This window comes from Lontra canadensis, unplaced genomic scaffold (assembly GCF_010015895.1).
Source record: "Lontra canadensis isolate GAN:19392208 unplaced genomic scaffold, GSC_riverotter_1.0 scaffold41, whole genome shotgun sequence".
Classification (NCBI taxonomy): Eukaryota; Metazoa; Chordata; class Mammalia; order Carnivora; family Mustelidae; genus Lontra; species Lontra canadensis.
The window spans coordinates 1,792,149-1,815,909 of NW_022631035.1; the positions used below are offsets into that span (position 1 = coordinate 1,792,149).

The following is a 23,761-nucleotide window of genomic DNA, read 5'->3' on the forward strand; positions in this document are numbered from 1 at the left end:
GCTGTGACACGTGTGAGGCTGCCGGGTAGGAAGGGTGACAGAGAGACCAGGAGGATGGTGGCTATGAGGACAAGTGAGTCCCGAGGGTAGCCTCCAGGTTGGGGGGAGGTGGGGCTCCACCGTTGCCCCCCATGCACCGCTCCCCCACCACTGCTGTCCCCCCTGCACCACTGTCCCCCTCTGCACTGCCGTCCCCCTCCACACCACTGCCCCCACCGCTGTCCCCCCGCCCCACTTCCCCCCCCACGCACTGCTGCCTGCACCATTGTCCCCCCCATAGCTGTCCCCCTGACTGCTGTCTCCCATGTCCCGCTGCCCCCTGACACCACTGTCCTCCGTGCCCTGCTGCCCCCCCACCGCTGTCCCCAACACTGCTGTCCCCCCACACCGTCCCCCCACACCAATTCCCCCCCCACTGTCCCCCATGCACCGCTGTCCCCCACACCGCTGTCCCCCCCACACCACTGTCCTTGTGGCACCAGGACACTTGCAGCTCCTGTGGTGGGTTCAGGTAAATCAGGACCTCTCGGTGGATAAAGATGATCTTCAGGAAAGGCATTTTCCAGTCTAACCCTGGGTTCTACGCAAACTGTACCACTTTGTCATTTGTCTTTTTATCTAGAACGTTCTTATCCACTTCTGGATTCTAGTGATGACAGAATAATTTGTATCAGGCTAGTCCTCTTATCAGTAATAATTAGCTCTGGACAAAACACAAAAAACCACCACGTAAAAGCACCAAGAAGAAAACGGATGCAGGTAGAAACAGAAGAGCTGCAGGCAAGTGCACCATCACCCAGTGTGTCCCGCAGGGACGCCCAGTCCACGCAGCACACGGGGCAATGCTCCCCGGAAAGCAGCCCCTCACTGGCTCAGCGTCTCCCGAGTCCTGGCGGGCTGCTGCCCGGCACACACGTGGGGCGAGACTCCCGGGTGCCGCATGGAGACAGTAACTGGAAGGCTGCACTGAGATAGTCCACACCCGCCCCCAGGGTGTGCACCGGCAGGGAGAGCCAGCCCTTTGCTTCAAGAGGGCTTGATCCACACCTGGCCCTCGGCTGACCTCCTGGGTGGGGTGGGGAATCATGCCTTAGTTACCACCACGCTCCAGGACTCAGAGCCACACCCCTACACTAACAGCAAAGCCAAAGGTCACCGGTCCTACCACCAAATTGCCTGTACACCCTGACAGAGACTGCCTCAGGGCCTTTGCACTTGCTGTTCCCATGGCCTGCAGTATCTTTGCCCCAGAAAACTAAGATTTACTCCTTTATTTTATCTAGATTTCGACCTCCCCTGGCCAGCCAAAGGAAAACATCTCCTTTCTCCATCCCCTCACTCTGCATTTCTCGCTCCCCAGTGTTTTGTTACACAACTGTTTGCATCTGTCTTTACCACAGAAGGTATGTTCAGGGCTTAAAAGGACCTCTCTCTTCTTGTTAATCACTACAGCTCTGGTGCCAGGGACGGTGACCGGCACACAGTTCTGCTGCTTACCAAATACACGTGAGCGACTGAATACGGTAGGAGATTAACGTGATAGTTTTTATGGGTTTCTAATAGTTCACCCACGTTCTTGTTTTCTTGTCACTCTTGAAAGCAAGTAGCTTCAAGATTTTATGAAAAACAAATCATAATCATTTAATATTTAAAAAATAAAACCAAACCCAGCTCTGGAACCTCATGAAGTATCATGTAACTGCTGGGTGTTGAGTCTGAGAACGGAAAGGCATGAACTATTTTCCTAACTAAAAACAACAAAAAAAGATGTATTTGCCATAAAAAATTAAGAGGTACAGAACATTACAAGTGAAAATTACCCCAAATCCCAAGACAGCTGTTACAAAACACTGAATCATTCCAACTGATTTTGTTCGAGGATAAAAGGGAACCACTGTCCCCCTACACCCCAACCTGGGTGTTGCTGGGGGAGCCAAAGTCTGTCCCCACTGCCCTCAACACCGCCACCCGCTGCACACGGTGGGGGGGCCCTGCTTCCACACGTGTCCCGCTCCTGGAGACAACCAGCATCGACACGTGGGTTTTTGTTTCTTTCCACAAGAGAAGCCTTGTAACAGCTGTTTTTCTAAACACCCCCCACCCCAGTTCTTTCCAACATTCAACAAAGTTGGAAGAATTTTACAGGAAAGGCCTGCGTCCCTCCACCTGGTTCCACCACTGGCTTCTGACTATGTTGGCTTTATCACGTCTGTCTCTCCCTCCACGAGTCCACTCTCCTTCTGGTGCAGCTGGACATACCACACACTGCCCTCCAGATTGCACGTGTGTCCTTGATTTAAACCACACACAGTCAAGTGCACACATCTTCGCTACACATTCGTTGACTTGTGACCAATGCACACAGCCACGCAACCTGGACTCCGACAGAGAGCACTGCCGACATCCCAGAACAGTCCTCCCACTGCCCCTGGGGGCAGAATCGGTTCCGACGCCGCCTCCGACTTACTCCTCTGCTCTAGAACCTCACAGAAGCAGAGCCGTCCAGTGTGGACGTCCTACGAGGTGGCCTCCGGGCAGCACTACGTTCTCCTGGTTCATCCGTGGCCGCATGTGTATCGTAAGCGACTTCTGTTTCACCGCGAACCAGTGCTCTGTCATGTGAATATAATGCCCTGTACTGTGCTGTTTTGTAACTTGTCCTCGCATGTCCTGGGCGGTATGAACACTGGTATGCAGAAGGTCCCCTCTGTCAATGTTTGAATGAGCCCTGTTCGTATGGACACCAAGTTTCTTGTCCTCTGGACGCATTCTTAGAAGCGGACCTGCCTGATGGACGGGTACACTGGACCTGAATTACTCCTCATTGTCTGATGGCTTTCCAGAAAAGAAGGCCAAAATGCCCATTTTTTCACTTCTTGCCAACACTGGGTTCATTGTCATAAAAAAGGAAACCGCTGTCTGCCTGACAGGTGGGAAATGACATGTCGTTTGAATTTCCTTGATTAGTCTGGAGGTTAAATGCCAGTTGATAATTTCTGGGTTGTTGCCTATTCATGTCCTTTGCATTTTTATACTCATTTTTATACTCATTTTGTAGTCATCACCTTACCAATTTTTAAGAGTGTTTTATACATTAACAGAACCAAGAATGAACCTTTTGTTACATGTCGCAAAATTTTTGTCAACTTACAATTTTACAGTTGACCCCAAACCAACACAGGGGTGAGGGGCACTGACCTCCCACGCAGACAAAATCTGCACGTAACTTGTGACTCCCCCAAACTTAACAACTAGTAACCTGTGGAAGCCTCGTCAGTAATAATTAAAACATATTTTGTCCAAGTATCATATCCTACATTCTTAAAATAAACTAGAGAAAAAACCACGTTATTAAGAAAATCATCAGGGGGCGCCTGGGTGGCTCAGTGGGTTAAAGCCTCTGCCTTCGGCTTGGTCGTAATCCGGGGTCCTGGGATGGAGCCCCGCATAAGGCTCTCTGCTCAGCGGGGAGCCTGCTTCCCCCTCTGTCTCTGCCTACTTGTGATCTCTGTCTGTCAAATAAATAAATAAAATCTTTAAAAGAAAAGAGAATCATCAGAGAAAGCACATTTACAGAACTTACTGTCCTGTGTTTACTGAAAAAAGCCGGCCTCTAAGTGGACCTGCGCAGTTCAATCCCATGTCGCCACAGATCAGCTGCGTTTTAGATTTTGTCCACTGTTTTCCTTGCCGCACGACGCTTAAAGTCTGTGTTTTATAAAATCTATCCCTGCCTTTATGGCTTTTTAACTGTCCCCCCCGATCATTTTCCCAGTACTTTTGTGTGTTCTCCTTTTCACATCTGAGGCTTTGTTACATTCGGAATTTATTACATTAAGAGGAAGGGATTTAAAAACTTCAAATGGTGAGCCACGTGCCCCAAATAGTAGATACCAAGCAACTCATTCTTTTTCTGAATCTCACGTTCTTCTGACACACACAGACTGCTTTTGGAATGAGATCTCTATTCTGCTCCACGGACGTGATGGTCCACCCTCTCATTTCAACTGCGTCTTCGGAACGCGCTGGGGACGGCAGGACGAGCTTTCTTTCGCAAACCGGTTCCCAAGGCCGCTCTCAGACAGCTGTTTTTCCAGCTGACCTTTACAATCAACTTGTCAGTATTGTGTGGAATTTATGATGTAATTTAGGGAGAATTTATATCCTTCGTTTACTGGGTCTCAACATGTAATCATCTGGCCAAGTCCCGCTTTTATTCAATTTCTTTTCATTTCAATCAGTAAAGTTTTACGAGACTTTCTATCTAGGCACACAGTGCGCGCTGGGCCAGACCGTGCCCCTGTCGCTGTCGGTTGCTGTTGTTATAAAGTGGATTCCTTTCCTTCCCGGTACCCACTTGCTGGCTATTTCTAACATCCAGAAAATGGAACACATTTTAAGCGATTGCTGTGAAAAATGCCCTATGTGGAAAGCATAAAACGTGGATGTCAGTTTAAGCACTAATAGAGTCAAGCGCAGCCAGTCCCGGACGAGGAAACAGAGCACCCCAGTCCCCATGGCCCGTGCGCCCAGGCGCCTGCCGTGCCCTCAGGAGGCAGTGCTCGCGCGGCCGTCTGCGCGTGCGCTCGGTCAGCCGCTGGCCGCTGCGTGTAGTTTCCCCGTGTGTTTTAACTCTTTTTAGCAAAGCTGAGGTTCGGCTTACACACGAATAATGCAACTTTGCCTCCTCCTTCGAAGACGCACACTGTTCGTGTGATTTCTCAGCAGGTGATGCCACTGGCTGGCGTTTCTAGAACACTGCGCCGGACGAACCAGAGCCAGTCACGCCCTTCTCTGGGCCCTAATCGCGCTGACGGAGACACAGAGTGATGGGAGCAGCCGGTACGGAAGACATTCTCTCACACAAAGCAAGTAGCCTTCTGTTTTTGTTACAAGTTTTCATTAAAATTCATTGTTAATTTTATCAAATAACGTTTCTCCTCTCACCCACTAATGTGATGGATGATGCTGACAGACAGCCTGACGGAAAGTCATCAAAGCCACCTCGGACGGGTCTCACGGAGCAAGGTCACTCTTCTGCACTGCACGCCCTGGTCAGTGAGAGTTCACCCGAACTCAACGGCAGCGGCGTGTGTGAGCCTGTGTACACACACGTGTGAAGTCTGTGTGCGCACGTGTGTATGTGTCTGGTCTGTGTTGCTGTGTATGAGACTGTGCACGTGAGCTGCCGCCTCTGTAGGTCACCATATGTGTGCGTGCGTGTGGGCACGTGTGCACACATATCGTGTGTGTCCTGCTTGGTGCCCCCCGTGTGGTAACCTCTGCGCCAGGGCTCAGAAGCGCACCCGTGGCCAAGTGCGCCATGTGCTCACAGGGGGCCGTGTTACACCTGCTCCCTTCCGGATTTCAAAAACAATTACCTGCATGTTGAATCTTCATTCTTCTGTTTGTCATGCTTCTCCTTTTTTATTGCTTTCCATTTCCTGTAACACCTACTCACTAGTGCCTGATTTTAAGGTCACTTAAATTTTAGAATTAAATTTTATTTCTTAAACCTTTTCCTTCCCTTTGCTAGTTCTCTTTTTATCTTGATGTATTATTTTGCCATCTTAATATTTATCTTTCTGTTCCACAGAGACAATATTTATGGAATTTCATGGAAGGCATAAAGCATGTGACGCTTCCCCTGCCCAGAGACAGGACAGCCGCTGGTTACTCAGGGGTCCCTTCTGGCCATAGCTGAGGCCATGCAGACGAGGGGACACTCACCAGAAAGACCAAACACTGGATGGAGGGGGACCTCTGACCTCCAGGAGGCGGGGAGTGGGCTGGAGGCTGAGTGCCATGAAAACCGGGGAAGCCAGAGATGGGAGAGCTTCCGAGTTCGGAAGGACACCAGCGCTCCCTGGGGGTGGCGCACGCCCGCCCTCCCCACGAGCAGGAGCCCCGCTCCTCTACAAGATGCACCCCCAGAGGTCTTGCTCTCACTGTTCCATGCTGGCCCTGCACGCGGCCCGCCCCTGGCCACGGCTGGGTGACAGAGGAAGGACCTGCAGAGCTCAGGCCCACCATGGGCTGTGGCTCAAGTCTGACAAACGCTCTGGGTTGCGACCAGAGGCTGTGCTGGGTGAGAGAGATGGGCCGGGCACTGTTGTCACGGGCGGCACACCGTGCCTCCCAGAGCCCCCGACCCACGTGCCAGGGAGCTCTCCTGTTCCAGACTGCTCGCTCCGAGGCCTCCCCTGGAAGAAGCACCCGCCAGAGACACTGGGCCTCGAGTATCCCCTTTTGAAAAGGAACTTGGCGGGGGCAGCTCAAAGGAGCAATAAACACACTTCAAACAAGCACATTCTCTGGCGTTTCACTCACTCCAGCTGGTTTCAGAGAACGAAGCCCGACACAAAACCAGTGTGTCCATCACGTGGCATCTGAGCCAAATTAAGTCTGCCATTTGGTACCGTCAGGTCCTAATTCACTCACTTTAAATAGCTACTCTTCTAGCGGCCCAGGGCGGCCGGCTCTCCTGAGGGGCGCCCAGGCTGGAACGAGGACAAGACGCGAGTGCGGCCCAGGAGCTGCTATTTTGGGCCTGCCCTGCTCCTGAATCATGGCTGCTGAGAGCTAAGCCGGTGACTCCATGGGTCAGAGGAGCACGACACCCCTTCCTCCGAGCTTTCTGCCCTGCAAGGCAGGGAGCTGACCCCGACCGTCTCCTGGCCACAGCCAGGGGGCCAGGCACTGACGGGGGGCCCTGTGCCCCCAGAAGTACCCGCCCGGTGTGCGCGCCTGGCCCGCCTGTCATCGGATGCAGCTATCACGGGAGTGGTGTGAACTTCACAAGGCTTCTGACTTTTTAATTTAGAAGAGATTAAAATGTCGAGACAATTGCAGTTAAAAGGAAAATGGCTTCAAAGAAAAGTATAAATATCTGGGGGTAAACATCATAATGTCTGTAATTTACTAAAAATAGCCATAAACACAAAACAATGAAGCAAACAACTCTGGTAAAGTTGGGGTGATGAGCCTGGGGGATTCATTTCATGACTGTCTCCACTGCTCTCCGGAATGGCTGGACATTACCCAGGAACAGTCCACGGAGGAGACGGAGATGCACTCCCATGCTGATGAGTCCACAGCAGGAGAACATTCCAGGGCAAGATCTAATTGTTCAAAACCTTGGCAGCGTGTCCCCATTTCGGAAGAAGGCCAGGTTCCGAGGGAGGCCCCAGCCTCTCCCCACCTCGGCTTGCCGCAGTGCTCGCGAGCGGCGGGTTCTGATCGGGAAGCCCGTGCACACCACTGCAAAAGCAGAAAACCCGCACGCTCTCCTGAGAAGCCGACCTCGCCCACGCAGGTGACTCTCGTGACCAACACCCAAGGGAAGGAGACACAAGGCACACAACGGGCTTCAGGGGGACACCCCCACACGGCCCGGGGCCTGTTCCCGCAGATGCTACCGTGTGAAGTTGGGACCCCGCTTGTCGGAGGTCCCCCCAGTTTCCTCAGGGTCCTTCGTGTGCTTCCGATCGGACCTGAGACTCAGGAAAGAACACGGCCCCTCACCGGAGACGGGAAGTGAGCAGACACCGACCTGCCCAGAGGACGCCTGGCTGAGTCAGGAAGGGGCCGCCTCAGAGGATAGGCACCCCGTTCTCCCAGTGCCCGCGTGCCAGGGGGCCCTCCAAAAGCCCCCCCCCCCCACAGCTGACTTTGGAGGCTTCTTCCTATGCCCTGGGAAACCGGCCAGCAGTGCAGAGAGGGTGAAGGGACACCGGCTGCGGCTGCAAGCCCCTGGGAGCCCTGGCACGTGGGCACTGGGAGAATGGGGTGCGTGGGACCAAGAGGGAAGGTTTTCCACGAAATGCACCTGTTTGTGCTCACACAGAGCGGCTGGACCTTATCCGTCTTGGTCTAGCACAAAGGGGGGCCTGTGGCAGATGCGTAGTTTCAATGTAGGTACACGTGAAGGGATTCGTTTCCATAGAAGAACCAGACACTTAAATTACAATCGTCTGCCATGTTTATTCTCATCCTATTTCTTTCAGGCCCTCGGATCCACTCTTTCTGTATTAAGAAGCTATGCCCTTGACCCCGGTCTGTCCTCAGGGGCTTATCGGGCCCATGTCCCCAAGCACGGAGGAGACAGCGGCCGCCCCGCCTCAGGGAGTGAGGGCGGGGTGCCGTGCGGCACCAGACTCCTTCCTGCTCACCGGTCCTGTCTCAGCTTCCTGAGAACTGACCCGGTTTAAACCCACAAGCCTCTGACGCGCTGAGACAAGCAGGGGTCGCGGGCGACATGGGAGGCTCTCGCACGGATCATTTTAAGTCAGCCAGTCCCTATTATGGGGACCGAAACTGTTGTCACTGCGGAACTCTGAAATCGCCGCCCATCCGCTGGCCCCACGCCAGGCCCACGTCTCCTGCACACGTGACGGAAGAAACGGGCCGGAAGGAATTCTACACGGGCCTGGAGACCAGGGCGAGAAGAGCAATACGTCAGCCCCTCTGCAAGCAAGACCAGCACAAGCCCCTGGGCCCCCCGAGTCACACACACCCCAACCTCCCCTTCTCTAAGTGACAATGCCCGTCCCCGTCGCGGGAGGGTCAGCAATCCCAGCCCCCGTGCCGTCCGGGCTGCTGCAGGCGAGGCTGCTCCACGGCTCGTGGGGGATGCCGGATGCCCCAGGGGCCGCCCACCTCCCACCCGGGACCGCACGCAGCAGACTTTGCTCCTAAAACACCCACAGGTGGGAGCCTCTTTTGAGGAAGCCCCTGCACTTTAAACCTGCCAAGTTCTTCCTGTTAGAAAAACGCGATGACTTTCCAGCGGCCCCAGGTTGAGTCCCTGGGGAGGTGCCTGGTGTGGGGACGAGGGAAAGCGGCGGTGGGCTCCTGGCGGCGACGTGACGACAGGCCAGTTGTGGTGTGCACCCCCGGCGGGCACACGCGGCTCCAGCTGCCCCTCCGCCGGGACTGCGGGACCAGCCCGCGACAGCACCACTGCCCCCGCAGCTCCTCGAGCCCGCTCCCCCGCTCGCCATTATCAGCCCCGTTTCTGGGGGAGAAGGCAGCGGTTCAGGAGGTCCTAAAATCACCCCGCCAGTGGCTGCCCTGAGCGCCGTCCTCCAGACCCACACACCACGTGTGCCCACGTGGGCCAAGGCGACTGGACCCAAACTCAGACACAGTGCTCGCTGATCCCTTGAGGGCTTCGGGGAACGCGTTCGATGCCTCACTTCAGGTTCCATCAAGGAAAGCCAGACAACAAGGGCAGAGGAGGGTGGTGGCACTTCGGGACAGAGGACCCCGGGCAGTGCAAGACAGGCTGACGGCTGGGCTGGAAGCTGCTGGGAGGCCGGTAGGACCCCAGGCTGCACAGAGGCAGCAGAACCAAAAGAAATGGACAGTGTGTCCATCCCGTTGGCCTTTGCCAAGAGCCGTGCAGGACACCACGCCCCGAGCGCCAGGCCACCCACCACCGTCCACAGGCTCGCCCTCCTCTGGACTGAGCGTGGTGGCTCTGGGCTTAAGGGGAAACCCCCATGCGGCAGCTCCCCCCATGTGCTGGCCTCCATGCGTGCCTCGAGTTGTACTCAAGGAAAGCAGAACGCCCAGAATGTCTCCAAACGTTAGCAGCACATTTCTCGTGATTTCTCGTGAGAGAAACATCGATCGATTCAGTGGACTGGTGAGAACCAGACATCTCCGCTGCTTTATGAGCCGCGAGCCTGCGCCTCTCACCTTACTAGCAGCAGGTGACGTGCTGGCAGTGGGGCCGGGGCTGGCGGCGGGGGCCAAGCCAGAGGCACGGCGTAAGGTGCCGCTTACCCCGAAGAGCGAGTTCTCTACACCAGACAAGAGCCGGAGAGACGTCGGGCCGAGCCGAGGACATCAAGTCCGGATGCCCCGGCTGCTTCTCCACGCTCGCGACCCTCAGGGCCACCAGGCAAACGTCCCAGCGGGTGAGGCCGAGGAAGAGCGCCGCTGACTCTGAGCTCACTCCTGGCGTTCCGGCAGCAACAACCGAGACTGTGTTGATCTTCTGCGTAAACTGTGTCTCCTGACAGCCCCGGTACTGGTCCTCCAGCTCCTCACCCAGGGAGGTGGCTTGGGAATTATGCCGGCGGAGGTCACTGTGTCACTCTTGCTGATGTTCCCTGTCGCGCTCCCCGTCTACGTTTTAGAGAGCGTAGGTCGGCGACCCTGGGGCCTCACCCCCCAAACCTGCCCCGACGGCTTCCAGAAAGAGAAGGACCCCCACCAGGGAGGGGCAGGCCCCCACAGCATTTCAAACTTCCTTGCTCCCCCAGGAAAATCCCTTTTCCCTCCGTGTCGTACACGGAGGCTCCGAGGAAGATCAAGTGAACCGACGCGGCCCCCGGCGGTTCCCTTCCGGACAGCCAGGAAGACGAACGCACGTCCGCCCGGCACAGACACAGGAGCATCTGCTCCCGCCGTTGCCAGAATGAGACACCAGACTGGCTGAGGACGTCCCAGTGTCCTGCTCTAGTGTCACTAACGTTTGTGCATAATTCGGGTATTTTGACATCCACGCGTGGAAAGCCAGCCCATCGCAGCACCGACGATTTCAAGCTGCTCTGCCTGGTCCGGTGCGGTCCCTCGGGCTGTGGCCTCGGCAGGGGGCTGGCTGGCAGTGGCCACGGGGATGAAACGTGTGTCCCCACATAAATCCACGGCCCTGCTTCTCCAGAGACAGCAGCGGGGGCAACATGTAAGGTCTGGCTTTGTTCTAAAGTGCAAGAACGTGGCCCAAGCCACGGACAGCGGCCAGGACGAGGCTGGAACACCGCGGTCTGGCTCTTGCTGAAGAGGACGGATGGCAGCACGCCGACCTGCCTCACAGGCGGCGCACACCTGAGGCTCGAGCTGCTATCTGCCTCCTCCACTCCAGTCCTAGTCCTGAGTGGACATTCCCTTCATGGTTCGCAGCATGTGGAGAAAGACCAGCACAGGAACATTAAAACCGGAGAAAGGACACAGCAAAAAGGTGTTATCTCTGATTTTTCTACAGCTGCTTCCCAGAGAGCTGACCAGGTCGTAACCCCCAGGAGGCACCAGGTACCCAGGGGCCCGCAGCTCTCCTGCTCCGGACGCCTGGGTCACGTGCCCACCTGGGAAGAGCGTGTCATCTGGGGAAGGCTGATGCTCTGACACCAATTTTCACCCGCTGGTAAAAACAGGATCCTAAGAGCGAGTCCAGTAGAACTCACAGAGAAGAGGCTGGGCCTGACATCCTGGGGCACAGAGAGAGTGTGACGGTGTGGTGTTAAAAGTACGCTGGCAATTTGATGAATCCACAGAGAAAACATATTATTCAGAGCTGTTACATGATCATCACATGGAAACTGCAAAGGCTTATGGTACCAGCGGGATCAAGGATGTCACGGTGTCCTGCTCTAGTGTCAGGGTGAAAAACTGAACAATGAGTTAATGGCTTAAGTTCCTACACTAAGCTGTCCCCGGCCAGAGTCTAGACCAAGCGAGGCCCTCCGCAGAGGAGAATCTGTCTCAGCCTTACGCAGTTCCAGCGGCAGGCTAGGAAGGCGCCGGCCACACCTGGAGGAGGCGCGCTCTGCGTCAGAAGCAGACTCCGCGTGGAGGTAAGCTTCTCCGGGCCGTCACCACCCCGTCTACAAAAACAGTCAATGTGGATCAAAGACCTAAATGTAACCTCAGAGGAAATACAGATGCGTAAACCTTCACGACTCGGAGGATGACTTCAACAGGATAAGCAACGAGAGAAGGAAGGCAGGTAAGATGGAGAGCCTTCCAGCAGCAAAGGGCACTACTGAAGTGGGAAGGTGGCCACAGAACGGGAGAAAACATGCGCAAGTATGATTTGCAAAACGTATGTCTGATCAGATATTCTAGATTCTAGCATCTAGAACATGTAAAGAACCCCTACAACTCAGCAAGAAAAGAGACAACACAGTGAAAAAGCACACGTCAGATCTGGACAGACGTGGGACAACACGGGATCTCAAGGATGCAGGAAGCAGGCGAGTTCGTGTGCTGCTGGTGAGGACGCGGGGCTGGGCAGCAGCTGGGGAAAAGCCTGGCAGTCCGTCAAGGAGCCGCCCTGGACCAGAGCATCTGCGCGCAGCTAAGGAACACATTCTCTCTGAAAATGAAGACAAGCCTGCGTTGAGACGACATTTCCACGCCTGGGAGCTGTGGGGTGCCATAAATGAGTCCAACGTCTTGGTGAAGAAGTTTGACAACCGACGTCACAAGCTCCACGCTTTGCCCTACTGACCCCGTTCCCGGAAATGACTCTGAGAAACAGCCCAAACGGGGCAAAAGTTTGGGGGCGCACCGCAAGAATGAACAGGGGAAACACCTGCAGATCCTTGAGTTTTGCAGGAACAGGGAAATGCTTTAAATCACGTCGTGCACAAACGGGACAGAGTGTTCCATTTGGGAATAACAACCCAGCTAACAGTCGAGAATGATAGTCTGAAAATTTAAAAATAAAATAGAAAATATGCATGACTGTAGGTCAGGGAAATTAGGGGCACATACGGACAAGAAAGGATATAAAAATAAGAACGTTCATTTGCAAGGTGCCTGGCACACTGGGTGACCTTTCCCCATCTCCTGCCTTCCGCTGTGTGCGCAGTCACGCTGTCCGTGCGGGAGACCACGAGGGAGCAGCGACCGCCCCAGCGCCCCGGCACCCGCGTGCATTTCCGGGCCGTGTGGTCTGTAGAGCGAACACAGGGGACAGCGCAGACTCCGTCTGCCCACGCTGCGGTCCAGCACTCTGCACCAGCAACACCGAGCCCGACCCTCTGGGGAGAATGTGAACGCGTTCTGCCGGCGTCTGGTGCACTCGCGCTGCCCTCCACACTCTCGAGCTCGCCCTGAAGAGGCGGGGAGACAGCGCAGGGCCCAGATCGACGCACAGAGGACAGGAGACTGAGAATAGGCTGGAGGGAACAGAAACAAGGAATCTGAAAGGACAGTGGAGGGGAAATGGCCGAAAACAGAGAAGGGGATGGGAGGCTTGAGTCCAGGCCATGCGGTTTCCTAGTCTGCAGGGCACACGTCCCCTGTGCTGGACTGGAGCCCGTGGCAGGGTGGCACGGTGCCCGGGCACGGCTGGGGGCAGGGCACAGGGCTCCACGGAGGGAGAGGCCCCAGTGTGCTGCTGGCAGAGGGGCACCGTGGGGGCGCACGCGGCAAGAAGGCAGCAGGCACCGGGTCCGGGAGCAAGTGTGAGGACAGGCCGAGTGACCCTGAGAGGGACGGACACACAGGAGGGGTCTGGCCAAGGAAAGCTCAAACTGGAAGCACGTGACCTGAGGACCTGCCAAGTTCCCACGGCAGTGGGGAGAGGACGGGCATCCCCACACCCTGGACACGTCTGAGTCCGCCTTGAGGTCTCCGGGGCACCTCAGCCCCTGCCCCAAGCACGTGTCCCACAGCGCCACAAGGACACACTACCGGAAGGCCTGCACGGTCCCCGAAGGTGAGCTGGCTCTCCGGGGAACTCCAGAACAGCGTCGATGACGACACCGTGTCGCGACGTCAGCTGCCGTGTATGAAGCGGGCAGGGCGGGGGCCGCGGCCAGAACGCAGGCTTTGGAACAGAGGGTCTGTGGTCCCGCGAGCTCTGCTGTACGTGAAGCTGAAGCCGGTAGCCACACGCCGGGGGCGCAGCCTCGATCCTGCCTCGCCTCGGCTCAGACTGGTCCTAGGGCTGCTCGTGAGAGCGAACGGGAAGCCACGTGGCAGAGCCCTTCGCGGGCTACAGAGCGTTCTGCAGTTACCGTTACAAAGTTCGCCCGTCGCAGAAGCACTCAGCCAGTCTCACCTGTCATCTCCACGGCAAAGGGGAGCTCGGTCACCGCACACTGGTCTTTGTGAGCACTGAGAATCACTGACGCGCTTACAAACAGACAGACGGACCAGAATGGCCTTCAGGGTCCCAAAGCCCCTGGTTTCTTAGGATATCCTGGTGCCCTACAACACCAACGGGATAAAAGTCCTTCTAAACCCTGAGGTGTTCCCCATAAACACAACAGCAGCGCCCCTGTGAGCAGACAGGCAGGAGAACACGGGGACAGCAGTGTGGCTACAGCCTGACTTGTCCCGAGGAAGAGCCCACGCACCCACTCAGGGCTGGCCGTGTCGCTAGCCCGTGTGGTCGGCGAGGGAACTGCTCCAGCAATGGCCCCGCCCTCCGCACGGCTGCCTGGGGGGACCTGGCCAAGTCCCACAGCCCGAAGACAGGACCGCTGCGCATCCATCTTCTAGGAAGAACGACTTCCTGGCAGCCCTAGGGTGACAATGTGTCCCTGACGGGTGGCACACACGTCCTGTCTGCCCAGAGCACCCATGAGAAAGGGTGGCCTGTGCTGGGGCAGCAAAGCCAGGTCAGCAGCAAAGCCAGGTCAGCAGCAGCCGGCCCAGAACAGGGGCAGCGTGAGCCCCGTGGGCAGAGCAGACTCCTGGCCGGGCCTCTGTTACTGTTCCAGCAACATCCTCGCTGTACCCAGTGCCCCTGGGGGCAGGCCTGGAGCACAGCACAGGCGGAAATCAAAATGAAGGGAGGCCCCTTGCCGCCAGCTTCAAGCTGGGCAATCGGCAGGGAGTGAGAAAGAACAAGAAGTGACCTGTACAAAGGAGAGCTATTTGAAATGACTGCTTCTCCTACGTTCACAGAAATACTGTATTGACAGCCAGTCCACATACTACACCCCAGGCCAGGAGACATCACTTCCCGCTTCGTAATTCAGCGGCCACGGCGGCATGCCAGTACCCGGCCCGGGGAGGGGCAGGCGGCGGTGCGCAGGCCGAGTGCCCGTTCCTGGAGCAACAGAGGGCATGCGCACCGGCCAGTCCGCCCAGTCTGCCCGGCGGGGAGGAGCGCTGCCCAGGCCACTGCCGCGGCCTCCCGCACCGCCCAGCCGCCTCCTCCTGCCCCCGCTCCCGGGACGGGGCCGTTCCACCATAAAGACTCTTCCAGAGTCAGATTTTAAGACCCGCATTTCTGCAGGCCCTGAAGGGTGAGCAGGGAATAAAGAACCACCTCGGGACAGTGCACCTGGGCCCCAACTGCGCCCCGACCCTGGAGGCACTGCTGCGCGTCTGCACACCAGTCTGGGGACACGTTCACCTCCTCCACCCCTGCCGGTTCTCACGCACCAGACGAGGACGGCACACGCGTGTCCTAATGGCGGCCCCTGCTGTCCCTGTCCCTCCAGCCTCGTCTTCCGTTCTTTCTAGTTTCTGGGGTGGGGTGTGGTAGGGGAGACATGGGGAGCACTAGAGACAGCTGACCAGGGCGCATCTTCTTGCTTGACAGCGTGGGTAGTGGGCAAACCACCCCAAGCCCCGACCGGTGCTCATCCTGTAAAGGAAGGATGTAAGCGCGCCAGCGCGTCCAACGTCCTCCCGCGGGCTCCACGCATCTGCCGGCTTGCCACCAGCTGTGCCAGGACTAACCAGAGAGGCTGCGCTCACAAGGGATGGTGTGTCATCCTCAAGCAACAGCGGGGGTACCAAAAATTCCTAAATCCCTCCTCTTATAATTAATTTTAGCAAAAACGTAGATTTGCAGCAGAACATCTACTGGTAAAGCGTTATGGGTCGGTGGGAGGACAGAAAGGGACAGCGGGGCACAGCGTACTCCTGGCCTTGGCTGCAGGGCAGTTCTGTTCAGCCCACGGGGACAAGCCAGCCCTGTGGGGGCTCCACCGGCCTGTCTGTGGCTCTGTGGCTGGGGGACGTGCACCTGGTGGCCCTCACTGCCGCCTTCTCTGGAAGCTTCTGTGGAAGCTTAGTGTTGCCACTTCCTCCCAGAGCCCGGAACCAGCCCCCTGGCCCTCGCTGCTCCCCAACCTCTTGAGCGTGCCACCTGGTCCTCAGGGCTCCCTAATCCCCACTGGACCCTCTTCCACCTCTGGTCTCGTGCTGACCTGCCCCATTCTGCTGCCCCTGGTCTCTCTGGCAGCCCTGCTCGCCGGGCACAGAGGCCCTCAGCGGCTCCTCTCTGGCTGCGTTCTACCCGCCCGCGGGATGTACTCCCGCCCTCCTCTCCACTCCTGCCCTCCCTGCAGTCATCCCAGCCCGTCCGCACAGTAGTACCGAGTCCAGCTGAACGCCCGTCTCCCCGCCCTTGCAGAAACCTCCCCTTCCTCCCGTCATACTCACCCGCATAGCCTCTCGTGCCTGAAACACAAAACTCCCGCGACCCACAGGCAACCACGGATGACCCAGCCTCCCACGCGATCTGGTGAGCCCAGCGCCAGACGTAGCTGAGCACTGCAGCCAAGGCCTCCCCCTACTTCCTCCTAGGCACTCAGACCTCCCGTGTCTAACGCCCCATCCTGCCCGGTCCTGTTTGTACAACAGGGCTCTTCCCCAGCTGTGCATTTTTAATGAGGCAGGCATCAGAATGAGCGGGAGAGCATTACAAATCACACCTGCAAACTCTGTGCCCTCCACGGACTGTGCCCCCTCGGGTCCTGGCTGCTCCGAGTCGGGTCCACACTGGGGGGCTGCCCTGCCCCCAAACACCCGTGCACATTCCCAGCAGGACCTGCGCCCTGCTACTGCTGGGGGGTGTGCTTGTCTCCCGAGGCAGGCCACACGTCCTGGCTCTGCAGAGCAGACCGCGGCCCGGCACTGCACCTGCCATCACCCAGCAGGTGTCTCCAGAACAAGACCAAGACCAGCCCCTAAATGTCATGTTTGTGGACCTCCCCCTGCTTCCTGGTTCGCAGCCACCATCTCTTCCCTCAGACGTCAGGCTCTGCCAGCTGGCCCGTTCACCATCACCCCAACATGGGTTCGAGCCCATGACCCGGCCAGGACGGCCCGCTCAGCAGGCTGTGTCCACCGTCTCACCGTCCGGTGGGAGTTCACTCATCCCTGCAGGTTTGCGAGAGACAACACCCAGCACAGGCAATGCCGCCCGCTCTGGGGCAAGCAGAAGGAAGCTGGCCGCTGTCCTCTCCGTTCCAAGAGCCGCGCGATGAGCGTGCGTGTCTCCCTAGAGGACAGGGACTCTGTCTCACAAATCTTTATGATGCAAGTCCTTCTAAGGCCACCTGGAACAGAACAGGCATTCCGAAGAAGCAGTTACTACAAACACAGAATAGGCAAACATTAGGCCGTTCCAATGACCAGGTGGCAGCACCAGACAGCCCCGGCGACGGGACACGGCCGCTGCATCCGGTTCAAACAGTTCCACATCAAGTATGTAAACATCAGAGGGACAAAACACAAGGGGCAAGAAAACCAAAGAGGCTGGCATCCCGTGGCTTCAGTGACACCCTCTATAAGCAACTGGGGACACCATGCTGCCACGTGCTTGGGCCACACGTGGTCACCGGACTCTGGAATTCGAAAGACGCTCCATTCCCGAGGGACCATCAATCCCATCTTAGCACAAAACAAATGAGAAAGAAATAGTTTTCAAAGTAAACCAATCAAATGACTGCTGTTTCGTGTCCAGAAGGGTCATGAGTGTCCACTAGAAAATCAGCAGCTGTGTGAGGTGGCGCTTTTGAAAGCGACGCGGCTTTGTGTTACTGATCACGTGTGGAGGCAGGTGCTACTTACACACACCGTCAGTAAGAAGTCAAAGCACCACTAAAATGCCCGGAAGCCGAGTAAGAAGACACACAAAGGCAAGTAAATAGTTAACAAGTCACTGTTTTATCAAAGACGATGTGATTCTGTTGCTCCGCAAGTAGGATTTCAAACAGGGATTAAAGCTAATTTGGAACACGGCGAGGAGGGTAGGCAACGGTCAGAGGACAAATGGCTTTCTTCCCATTGGCCACGGACAGCCGGGAGGTCTGGGAGGGGTGGGGAGTGGGGCTGGCGGGGGCAGACGCTATTTTACGAGTTTCATTTCAGCCAACACTGACGTCCTGGAATTACGTTCCTAACTCAGTGGCTGCCAGAGCCCCACTGTGAGTGAGTCACACATCATCTTTGGTCTCTTCTGAACATTCCTGTTATGTTAAAAAAATATTCCGTTCACGCCCGTTGTCTTCCATCCCCACTACATACTGACGCATTCAAACGCTCACAAAATACTCCCGGATTCACTAAACTTCAGCAAGATCCTGTCTGAGGTCACGCATTCCCCGCTTCTCTTGTGAGATAAACACAGAGGAGAGAGGATGTGAGCCAACAGTAAATTACTACCAGTTAAATAAACTTCAACACGAACCAATATTAAAAAGGCAACTTGCGCTTTAAAAAAAAAAATTTAAGAAAATATTTCTTAGGGAAATAAGCTGATTTTCCAAAGGCTCCATGTGCCTGAAATTCGGTCTAAGAGGTCACCTCGTCAGTAATTCCATGAACGGCATTTCTTAGCTTTTAGAATTATTGATGACCCTGAGCCTTGGGGCGGCACTTCCGCACGGTCAGCTGGTGTCTGAGAGAAACAGAAGGAGACGTGGCTTAAAGTGCAGGCATTTCACAAAGGGCCGTCCATCCAGCGTGTGACACGTGTGACCCCCTGTTACGAACTGCTTGCTCCTCTGTGTTGATTAGAGGTCACACGCTGTGCGGACAGAGCACAACGTGACGATCTATTCACCTGCGGATGGACATCTGGGTTGCTTCAGGGTTGGGGTGTCCGCAACAGAGCCGCTAGGAACACTCACGTGCTTCTCTTGCTGCGGACAGGTTTCCCTCCCTTGGGTCAATAAACAGGTACGGAACTGACGGCCGTGTTCAAATCACGAGAAACGGCCAGACCCAGGCCTGGGGCAGCTGTATGGTCCCGCGCCCCCCCCTGCAATGTCGGTGCACTCTGGACGGTCAGCTCTCCTGGACACACCACGTGCCTCTCAGGTGTCCATCAGCCATGCATGTGCCCTCTTTGTAAACCGCTGTTCCAATCGTTTGGCCATTTCTTTCAAATTTGGGTTGTCTCCTTGACTTTCCAAAGGTCTTTCTATAGTCTCTGCACAAGGCTTTGTCAGACACACGCATGGTAAATCTTTCCAACGAGGTGTCTTATCGGTGTCTGTGAAACAGCTGAAGTTTTTAATTTTGACGAACTTCAGCTGGTCCATGTTTTTAATGGTTTGTGCTGTTTGGGTCATGTCTAAAAATTATCAGTAATTTCTCTTGTGTTTTCATCTACAAGTTTTATAGTTTAAACTTGTATAAGATCAGAAGGTAATTTTTCTGTAGAGTGTAAACGAGGGTGAGGGGTTTTGAATATCCGGAATGAACAGGCAATTACTCTGATAGGGTTTGTGAAAAGACCGTCCTTTCTCCATCAGATTCCCTTGGAGCCTCTGTCCAAAGTCAGGCGGGCAAACACGCGTGGGTCTCCAGTTGCGCCCTGCATGCCATTCCGCGGATCTCTGTGGCCGTCCTTACGCCAGTACCACAGGCGCCATGACTGCAACTTCGTATAAGCCTTGAAATAAACCAAAGTGCCTCTTTTTCACCATTGTTTTGGCTAACACCCTTTGCATTTCTATATAGAATTTAAAATCAACTTGTCAGTTTCTTTTTAAAAATAGGGTTAAAAACTAGGATTCTGACTGGGATTGAGCTGTATCTACAGACCAAGCACAGTGCAATTCTCCACATATTTGCGTCCTTCTCCGCGATGTTCCTTCTGTGTGTCGTGCGCACGGGTCTGGCACATATTTTGTTACGTTCATCCCAAGTATTTCATAATCATGAAGTCACAGCAAATCATATTTTCAAATTTCAATTTCCAACTGTTTGTCAGTTCTATATAGAAATCTAACTGATGTGGGGGTACCGATCTTGTATCTTAGAACTTTGCTACAATAAATTACTAGTTCCAGAAAGGTTTTTGTAGACTTCTTATATGATTTTCTACGTAACCACCATGTTGTCTGTGAATAATTTTATTTCTTTGCCAACCGGCATGCCCTTTTATTTTCCTCTAGCTTTACTGCACTGACCAGAACTTCTGGTGCAATACCGAACAGCAATGCTGAGAGAACATTTTAGTCTTGTTTCCAGCCCTCCAGGGAAAACGCTCAACCTTTCATCATTAAGTACACTGTTAGCTACAGGCTTTTCCTACATGCCTTTCAGGAGCTTGACAATGTTTGCTTCTATTCCTAGTTTCCAAGTTGTTTCGTCATGACAGGGTGTCAAATTTTGTCAAATGCTTTTGATGCACCTATTGAGAGGATCATATGGTTTTCTCTTTTATTCTGGAAAAGGACAGCGAGATCATTCATAAAACTTGTAGCCCCGCCCACGGAGAATTTCTGTGGATCAGCCACGTGTGCCACAAACGTACATGTGTGTTTGGCACCGGTGTGGTCCTCTATGCCTGGTAGTAAACACCCCGTTCAGTAATCCTGGTGCTGGAATCTTACCCACTGCCCTTACTTCCCACCTCCTTGGTATCTCAGTATCTTCATTCCTCATTTGTCCGTGGCTCCTTCCGTCCTCCGTCGTCGTTCCAGGCCACGTTGTCAGGTGTGTAGAGAGTCCTGTCGGCATGTCTTCCTGGTCTCCTGCACTTTCTCTCCGTAAGACACTCTTCCTTGTCCCCCTCATGGCTTATCCCGGGCTCTGCTCTGGCTCATTAAAGCAGCCACTCCGGCTTTCTTTTGGTTCAAATTTCTCTTCTTTTCAAATCCTGTGGTTTTCAGCCTTTCAAACCTTTTGTTTGCTGTGTCACAGTGAACTGCATCCAGTGGAGAATCGCTGTATTTGAGAGATGAATTCAACTCACAGAGCATCACTTTTATTTCAGAACTGATTTGGGCTGCCTTAACTCATGTTTTCTATTTACCAGGCATTTCTTTTTTCTTTTTCTTACTTTTTTTAGAGAAAAGAAATTTTCTCTCCTCATGTGAAAATTATACTTTCTGTTTTCATTATTTTGGTGGTTTTGTCTAACACATCGGACGGGTCCAACAGCTTCCATAACTGATTTCTTCGCTCTCTTTCTGACTGTCACTCGTCCTCAGGTCTCTCCCTCTTCCCGTCTCTGTCTCTTTGGCGGAAGTCGCAGCCGTGCTTCCGGCGCTCCCGTCTTCCACGCGCCCGCGATGCTGCCTGTCAGCGCACCTGCTGCGTTTCTTACTCTGTCTGTTCTGGTCGTCCCACCGCCGTGTCCTGCCGTCTGTCCCTCACATTCACGGCGTTCTCCTTTGTCATCCTGCTGCCATCCTCAAGCTCACTTCTTCCTCTGCTTTCTGCACGTGCAGGCTGGGGTCACCGTTTTTCTCTCCTGCCCTCCCTCCTTCCTTCTGTACCCATCCAGGGCAGCCTGGGGAGCAGCGGCACACACTGCCAGAACAGCCGCCCTCGGCCCGCCCTCGCCTGCACCCTAAAGGGCTGGCACCCCCTGCCATCTCCATCCCGGCCTCCTCTCCCCTCCCCTAGCGGTCTCAGCCATCCCCAAGGGTCCACGCATTCCTGGCTCATGGCTGAACGGTTTCCCACCTGTGGCAGCCCGAGGAGTGGGTCTAGGGTCGGGAGCCAGGGAGCAGTCAAGAGGGGTCAGAGGTCAGCAGCCCTGCCATTCCCGCTCCTCCAGCTCTGCTTCCGAGCAGCATACGGCAGGTTCCCGCACGTGGCCTTTCTTTAAAGGAGCTCTGTCGTGGGCGTTGCGATCCGCCCCCTGACCAGCGCATGCTGACACCCTGCCGCAGGGAGCACACACAGTCTGGTCTGGAGGAAGCGCCGTCCTCCGTGTGGGCACGTGACCCATCAGAACCGGGGAGACTCTGGAAGCTCCCGGGGCTCATGCAGCAGGAACAGTGTGTGCTGAGGCCTCGCTGTGAAGCCCTCCAGAGAGGAAAACCATTTCAATAAATTCCAAATGAAACTTGCCTCTACCAACGCCTAAGACGCAACGTGGGACATTATGACAAAGTCCTGGTGGGACGGGGTTGTCTGGTGTGTCTGGATTGCCTCACTCTCCGGGACGGTCCCTGAGTGTCTCGGCCTCCAAGCGTTAGAAGTAAGGCAGAGTCATTTTAGTTTTTAAACGGAAGCTACACAGCTCCTACCACACAGAGCACTGAATGGGAGGCAGGAAGTTTGTTCTTAACAGAGAAGCTGTGTTTTAGAAAATGCTACAGAGAACAAACGGTTAACCCCATCATCAAAATCCAGCAGGAATTTATGTCTCTCAAGGTAATTCAGATGCAGCCTTGGCTGAGTCTTAAAGAAACACAGAAAGCAGGGAGCGCCTGCATGGCACAGTTGGTTAAGCATCCAGCTCTCGATTTTGGCCCGGGTCATGACCTCAAGGTCATGAGACGAAGCCCTGTGTCGGGTTCCGCACTCGGCACAGAGTCTGCTTGAGAGTCTCTCTCCCTCTCCCTCTGCTCCCCACCGCCACTCACCCATGCTTGTGCACGTACACTTTCTCTCTCAAATAAATGAATTAATTAAATCTTAAAAGAAAAAAAAAGAAAGGAAGCAAGCAAGCAAATGTCACAGCCAGGGTTGAGATGAGGTGGTCACTGCTCTGTTCAGCCTGGCCAGACGCACGATGGCGGCCTGGCACCTGGTCCCCCGCATCCCGACGGTCTGCTCTGGAATCGGCTGACTTCTCTTTGGCTTTTCCCCGCCCAGGGCTCAGGTTTCAGCCGTCTCTCATCTGCTGAGTCGTTACGACCAGCCTGACTCATTCTTCTGTTTGGCTGAAATGTTCACATGTCCGTAACGGGGGTGGCCAGCATGTACCGAGCGTCCTCAGTGCCACCACTCGGATCAACTCGGTGAGCCCATACTATGCACCTGGGGGACGGGGCGCCTCTGGTCCTGCAGTCAGGACGAGGACAGGAGGCCGCTCGGCTAGTAACTGGTAGAGCCGGGACTCAAACCTGGGCGGGCACCTGATACTGGTGTGGGTTCTGCCTGCCACCTGGGGACTGCCCCTCTCCTTCGCGTCTCTCACTGGGTAAACATGAGGGCAAGATTTCCCATGTGGACAGATTTACATTAATTCTGCGTCATTAACATTTAAACTCCTTGAAATTCCTCAATTTAATTTAAAGGAAGGAAACAAGTTTTCTTGACCTCTATTCAATCCAAAATAATGTCTATCATTTTCTTTAATAAACAGTACGATTCCATGCCGCGCAGTACAAAAGGCATCAATCTTTTTTATAGCAAGTCCCGCAGCAAATTAAATAGCACTGAGTTATAATTTTCAGTAGTACACAAATATACCCAGGATAAATTTAAAATGGCATTCTGCCACCAATCCAAGAAGTAGAAAAAGCCAAAAAAACATATATTTTAGACCCTTTTACTACACTGATACACATGGTGAGCAATGTAATCAATTCGTTAGGGAACAATGTACTTGCTCATTTCAGAATTATTGAAATGATCAGTTTCTGAAAACAAGAAAGACTGAAACAAAACATGAAGAGAAAATCAGAAAACAACATTTTCCAACAACTACTTCACCATCAAAAAAGGTTCATAAATACGCAGACCACCAACCACGAACTCACACACCTCGTACGTGGAAAGCAAGACTATGGTGTGTGTATACAGCACACAGTGGTCTGCATAACCGTGCCTGGTTATGTCAAAAGCCCTCGTCTGCTTTACATCGGGAGAAGGAAGGAGGAAGGAAGGAGGGGAGGCCTTTTTTTAGGTTATTTCCTGACCAGTAGATGAGGAGAGCAGTCGTCTGCAGTAAGATCCTGGTTCTATTCTCTAAGGTACAAGTTGGCAAGGTAGGACCTGCTACCTGTTTCCACAAATAAAGATTTACTGCAACACGGCCGCACCCATCCGTGCACACCACGGCTCTTCCGTGCTGCACCAGCCCAGC

General features: G+C 54.6%; 1 protein-coding gene across 2 annotated transcripts in view; it reads right to left on the reverse strand.

The window, feature by feature from the left end:
* The window catches only part of RPTOR (regulatory associated protein of MTOR complex 1), a 307,386-nt gene that overhangs the window by 132,323 nt on the left and 151,302 nt on the right, over positions 1–23,761 (reverse strand). The gene's annotated exons all lie outside the window — the stretch shown is intronic.